We start from the raw sequence: 7,486 nt of genomic DNA, 5'->3' as shown, positions 1-7,486 counted from the left end.
TTGCTGTGTGTGTGTGTGTGTGTGTGTGTGTGTGTGTGTGTGTGTGTGTGTGTGTGTGTGTGTGTGTGTTTGTGTGTGTGTATGTGTGTGTAAATATATCCCCTTGCAGCACTATGGACATGAGCATATGGGCTATCTGTGTACAATGGTTATGCATTTTATGGCCCTGTGTCTAGCTGCTGTCTGTGACTGATGTCTGCCACCTGTTTGACCTGGACACAGGATATTTGTAGATGTGTCATCTCCATCACCACACCTCTAGATTTGTACAGTCACAAAACCCAAGTGACATGTAGTATGGGTAGTAGACCTTAACACAAAGTATGGATGCATAATTACGCTGACTGCATCCATTGTCTCTGATATACTGTTCTACACATATGCACCTAGGAAGCCATGCACGTATACTGCTGTACCTTGCTGATGTCATATTTTCACTGTACTGCCATGCCATCCTGTGTCACTGTATTGCTGCCATGTGTCCATGGTTTATTCCCTCAGACTCCTGGAATAGAAACATACACAGATCCTTGACACACCTGTCATTTTGTAACAATACCACCAGTCCAACATCATGCAACAAAGATACACAAAGTGTGATGTATAGACATGACACATGGAAGCATACAGTACCTGTTGTGGCCCACAACATGTGGCATGGCAAACAATACTACACTAAATAAGTACATGTCAAGTAATGTAGACACTCTGTGCATCAGACACATAGTAGCAGTTCCCTGCATCAATGGCACGGATTGCAGGGATGTGGCACAAGTATCATAACATGCACAGGATGTGTTGTGGGGGTGCCAGAGGCCTAGGTTGTGCCAAACAGTTGACAGCATGTGTGTGAGTCAGGAAGGTGTGCAGGTTAGATGGGTCATGGAGAGGTGCCATGTGTGTCTGTTGGTGACTTGCATGTGACAGTGATGTTTGAGTGTGTGCTTGTACACAGTCAAGCCTAGTGCTAGCCTTACACATGTGTAAGTTGGACAGCTGTGGACTGTACATGGTAAAGTGGACAGTTCACCATCTCTGGCCATGAACATGGGAACTAGCTCTACCAAGAGCAGCACTGGCACCACCATGCCCAAGATCAGATGCGATATTAGTACCTGATGGTGACTGCTGTCTGCTGGGGCTGTGTCCCCCGTGGGACTGACCAGAGCAACGTGCCCATGGTCTGCCAAGTTGTGGTGTTGACAGCTCACTTCCCTCTGTAGTGCTGGAGGTACTGCCACTATGGGAGCGTGACTGTGCATGGCCATGTGGACACTCAGCAGATGTTGCTGACCTATGTCCATATGCTCCAGCACAGACAATGTGTGTCCCAAGGCAGACAATCTCTCAGCCCACCATCTGTCCACTGCATCAGTGAACTGATCCAGGGTGTCCCCAGTACAGTGGAGGCAGTCATGGATGTCAGACTGTGCTGCGTCCATAGCCCTAAACATGCATCTGATGTTGTGTTCAGAATGTGCCTGTGTCTCCATGATGGCCTGAAACATTAGCCAAATGACCCATGATGTGACACCTGCAACAGGTGGTGGATAGACAGCGCTCCACCTATGATCACTCCTGTCAATCCGCCTGTGCGGGACCTCACCAGCTGTCTGGCTATGGCCAGTGTCTACACTCATTGACGCCATAGTTGCCACACTGTCCTGTTCAATGTCACCACCCTCTGACTGTCCAATATCTGTTGGCCTCTGGTAATGGGGTATGTCTGGGCATACTGACAGCGTGCAGTGAAAATGCGGGCAGAGGAGGGATGTCAACTTCTGGGACAGATTCAACTCCCAACAACCCCACCTATGCCTCACTATGGCCACCACCATCATCAGAGTCTGATGAGACATTGACAGGTTGTGAGGGGGACAAACCCAAACCACCCTCCCCAGTCACCTGTGAAAATGAAGATAAAAGCAGTACATTACTACCTGCACTTTTATGTATGGTAATCCACACAGACTCATACAAATGAGGATCCACAACTGCATTACCAGTCTCACATATTCTCATCTCCACTCCTATACACAGCAGACAACCTAGCAATGACATACACAGACAAATCAAGCCCTTTATAACATGCACTTCAGCCACATCCAGTTAAGTTGCCAGTACAATCTGCCTGTAAGGTATGCAGTATGACACTATACATGATAGAACTGCCCATAAAACCCAGTGCACCTATCTTGAGATTGATATGCCAGTACTAGTGTCACTGCCTCAGGCATGTACCATCTCCCTTTTGCATTTGAACAGGCATCTTGGAGTAATTGCCTCATGTATACTATGCTGTGTAGCCACTCATAACTATAAGTACAAACGTGTTGATGGTCATTCAAATACACACCTGTGTTACTCACTCTATGAAATGTAGTTAACTGTTCCAGAATGGAACATACAAATATAGTTCTCTGGCTAAACTCAACATTTGTACATAGGGCAATATGGCAGCCCTTAACTTTTGTAGGGTAGATATGATCCATAAAAAACAGTATCACACTTACCAGGTACAGGACCATGGACTTGGGCCACACCTGATGGACCTATGAAAAGGTGAGAGAGAGGTATTGCCAGTACTACCAAATGTTGCAACACTACAAGGTAATATGTGCATATATATCCACATGTACATTAGTTACTGTGATACTGGCTGTATTGCTGACATTCTGAGTATGTGTGCACAACTTAGTGTAAACCCCAACACCCCCCCAATGCAGATAGACATGACACCCATGTACAGGTATGTGCAGCCTGCCACAATGAATGAGACAGTATTACATTGGTGAACACATTACTCTTACCTGGATGCTCCTCTGCTGTGGACACTGTGGCACCCACCTCCACAATGTATGGTCTGATGGATGCCTAGGAGCTGTCATGTGTTCCTAGGTTCACCAGGAATTCCTCTGTGGCTGAGAGTGGTTGCTCTGTCACAAGCTCTCCACAGTGGTGGCACAATCTCTGGCAACAACAGCTGCCCTTCATCATGCAGCATTCAGCATGTCTGTGGCCCCGTGGCGGACCTGCTCATAGGTCCTGTCCTGTTGGCCAGTCTGATTGACATCCCACACAAGGTCTGCCCACAATGCTGCCCACTGTTTCCGAATATGCCTCCCCCTGGACAACAAGATCTGATGGTGCTGTCTCAATCCATCCACTATTATGTCATTCGCCACATTTGAGAAGGGAGAATGTCTTCTGCGGTACATGGTTCCTGAAAAACAACAGAAGGGGAACACATCACAGGACCAGATAAGTGGACATCCACTATGTACAGATCTAGCACACCCAAAATAGCCTGCACTATCCACTGCTGCCTCTCACATCATATACCACAGTCTGGCAACACACTACATCTGTGGATACCTCCTAGATTGTAGCAATACTGGACTATGTCCCTGTGTGCCATGACAGATTCTGCTGTATGTTCCTACACCCAGCATTGCAGTCTACTGTGGTGTGTCCCCTATGGGCAAACTCCTACTAATATGTCATATGTCCACTGCCAGACCAATAGCAGTGTGATATTACAATCACTATATGGGAACAGTCCAGCAACACCAGTGTGCCACAATGACAGAAAACAATGCAAACCTGTTATAGAATACGTTCCCTGTAGGCATCATACCTCTCAGCTATACAGATGTTTGCAGAATGTCAAGATATTTGCCTCATACTTTTGGCCATTTTCACACAACATTGTGGATTTCTGACAAAAAGGTTGGCCAATCATTCATGGCTGATTTCAGAAAATGAAGACAGACATCTGAGTTTAAGACATCATACCCTTCAGAACACAGTTATGTTAGTGTAATATCTGTTCTTCTATTCACTTTCTTACTTTGTATGAGCAATAGTTACAGTGTCTCTATTTTGGGCCTTTGCCCTCCAGTAATTATGGCTTTGTTCAAGATATCTTGCTGTAACAGGTCAACAGCTATGTTAGACATAGCTGTCAACCAGACAGGGAACAACGTAAACAGGATCATGGGCTTAGCCAGAGTACATCAGGGGCAATCAGGGACACTGTTAAAATGTTAGACGTATATATGTGAGACACTGACAGACTGGGAGGAGGTGAATTAGTGTATATCATCTGACATTACGGGTGTATACCCCCTTACCTCTTGTCACTATGATTTACATGTCATTCACTAGCTTCCTTACAACAGCCAACCATTGTAGGTGGGAATAAGAGGGTCAGAGCTAAGACGTGAGTGGAAATCAGGGCTATTTGAGAGGCATGTCTGTAGGTGTAGGACAGCTGAGTATCAGTGACATGTCATTACCACAGATCTAAGACAGGCATACTGCTGTGATCCCTATTCCCCATACCGCCATCCTCCCATCTGCATCCTGTTACATGGAGAAAACAATTCCATACCTGGTTGAGTGCATACTCTTTTGTTGAATTTGTTTCCAGTCATCGTTTGAAAATATGCTCTCTGTGTAAATTAAGTTTCTTACAGGCTTATTCCCCATAACCAGCTGATTGTCTTTTTAAGGTATTGCTCATTAGCAGTTAATTACCTCTGTAGCAATCTGTGGCTCTGCTATGGTAATTGCAGCCAAAATAATTGAATTGGACTATCATTAACCAATGATATGCCACCACAGTGCAATATAGAAAGCCTTCATGCAGACATGGGCCCCTTTCTTAGCTAAGATGGACATTACTGAGATGTGGAGACTACAGCATCACAGAAGGTAGGTACCATAACTGTCAACTGTAGAGATTTATGCAGTATGTCCATGGTTTCACCTCATTTGTGTGGTCAGTGTCCCATGACATTGCAGTCATCTGGCAATTCACTGGCAAACATTGTGAGTTGAATTCAGTAATGAAAGACACATATTTGAGTGTCAGACGTCATACCCCTTTGACTATGCATGCTAATGCAATATATGTTATTGTAGAAACTTACTATCAGTGTAGGGGCAAACTGTAAAACATGTCTCAATCTCTGGACCTTTGTCCCCCATAGTAAGCATGGCTGTGTCCGTATTCCTTGTGCTAGGGGGTTGGGAGGTATGGTAGGTCTGTAGTAGCTACCTTTACATACATGTGTGTGTGTGCTACAGGCTGCAGCAGCTGCTGCTGCAGCCTAGAGCACATAGGTGGGATTGTGAACACTTCTGAGGACAACAAGCTGTACATGTAACTGTGGCAGCTGTGTCATCCCTATCATTATGGCAGAGCCAGGATAAGGGTACCCTTTACAGTCCAACTGAGGCATGTGATTAAGGTACATCTGTTATGCAACAGAACCAATAGCAGAGTAGTAGGCGACTTACAGTTGTGCTATATGGATATATGAGGTGTGTCCTCACCTGCAGGCCTTTGACTTGCAAAAGTGGATAGTAGTTCATTAATTAGCAGTTACTGCATGCAAGGATTTTAACAGACTGAGCTACTGAGTCACTACTATAGTAGGTGTATTTATAAGATATATGTGCACACATACAGGCTGTGACAAACATTGTCTACATCCATCAGCATGTGTATGGCTTTATATGGATATATTTCTGCACCAGAGTCTCAGCTGAATGTGTATTTTCCCATGAATGCCTTAGCAGGTGTCTTTGTATATGTTGCTGATATAAGGCCACATTTACCTGCTATCTCAGGCCTCAGCTGCATCCATTTTTATGTCTTTTGCTATCTAGTGGTGTACTATTGCACAGAGTTCAAGGAACACTCCCATTTTTCCCATTAATTTTTAATTCCAGTTTGCGCAGTGTGTACAGTGTGCAGCTCTGCTGAGACACACCTAATAACTGTAAGTGGCATCACTATGTTTTGATGAAAACACCTGTTTTAATTAAGATCTATGTGGTGTGGTGAAGTGTGTTGTAGGTGTCATGGGCTTGGGTTCAAAACATGACAGAGGTGTTTATTTTGTATATGTTACAAAGCTATAAACACATATTCTCATTGGCGCTCTATTTAGCTGAGCTAAGTGAAGCTGAGCAGCACGGCATGCAGCACAGCTCCACACTATAAAAATATAAAGAAAAGAAAAAAATGGGAGATAGAAAAGTTGTGAAATGGGGCAAGCAGGGGGAAAAACATAGAGAAAGGCATGTAGGGATGTGCAGGAAGGGTGTAGGAAAGAACCATAGCTATCCATTTCTTGTACAGCAACAGCTGTGCACTTTGACAGATTTTGTGGATGAGCTTGAATTCTCAACCCCCAGAGAGAGGGGTGAGGACAACATAACAGCATTGTCAAGCCAATTTGACCAAATTACTTGTGTTCAGTGGACATGTGTCTGAAATGGAGAGCTATGTATGGGGCAATAATTTTTTGGGGACAAGTGACATTTTTTTTCTAAGGTGAGAGTGGAATATTGGGGAAGGAACTTAGATATGTGTGGGGAGGTAAGTTGGGTAGGCTTGGATGCATTTGCAGACAGACCAGATAGACAAGACAGCAGAGAGGGGAGGTGTGGGATACATGAGGTGGGTAAATATCTTGGATGTGGAGGGTGTTGTGGAAACCAAGTGGAATGTGCCTCCAGATGGCAGCAGCATGACTCCTTCACTGTTCTGAGGGTGTCTGTGCTGGAGGTTGGGTGTCAAGGTGAGGCTGCCCCACCAGGTTGGCCAGCATGCCCTCAGCCTGACACAGGCAGCATTCATAGCTCTGATGAACAAACCTGTACACTATGACCGGCAGTTCAGCCTTGGTGACAATGGCCCACCACCACCACTCCCAGGGGTAGGCCAGGCTCTGCACCCTGAGGCGGTCCCACCTGATGCTGCAGGTAGTGCAGGGGCAGCAGAGGATGCACCACTGGTCTGGGTCCCAGATGTGCTAGGACCCAGTGCTATGGCCAGTTGAGGCAAGGTAGGTGGATCACATGGAACTGGCCTACTCTGATGTGTTGTAGTACTGGAGGTATAGCAATAAGTATAGGTTAGTTGTGAACAAATCATTGTTAGTAATAACAGCATGGCATAACATTAGAAATAACCAAATTACATAGCAATGCATATTATGTGAAACACAATAAATAACAGAACAGTCAATATGTTAACAGCATGCCAGTAACAGTTATAGCATAACACCAACAAAACTGGTAATGTAATAAGATATGTTAATATGAAACCATTATAAAACAAAACAATAATAAAACACATGTGCCAAAATACAGTTATTGCAACAACATATGTTAATAGTAAACCATAACCAATGAATAACGATAAGAAATAAATGAAGATTAGGGGTGGGGAGAGAGAGCAAAACAGTCCATTAGTAACATTTCCAGTTACTTCTTTGTCAACAGCAGTACTAACTACTCTACAGGTTTGTATTTTGTTTATGTGTACAGTGACTACAAGTCTCCTATAGCTGACATACATACCTCTCAAGCTATTTGCATGGGACACTATGGGCCAAGCAGTAACAACTGCTTGTACACAACTACACAGAACACTTGCACATCAAGTGGACCTATATAACTACCAAGGTGT

Source organism: Protopterus annectens, chromosome 10.part0, assembly GCF_019279795.1.
Source record: "Protopterus annectens isolate FY-2018-M chromosome 10.part0, PAN1.0, whole genome shotgun sequence".
NCBI lineage: Eukaryota > Metazoa > Chordata > Ceratodontiformes > Protopteridae > Protopterus > Protopterus annectens.
Note: the sequence above shows the minus strand (reverse complement) of the source record.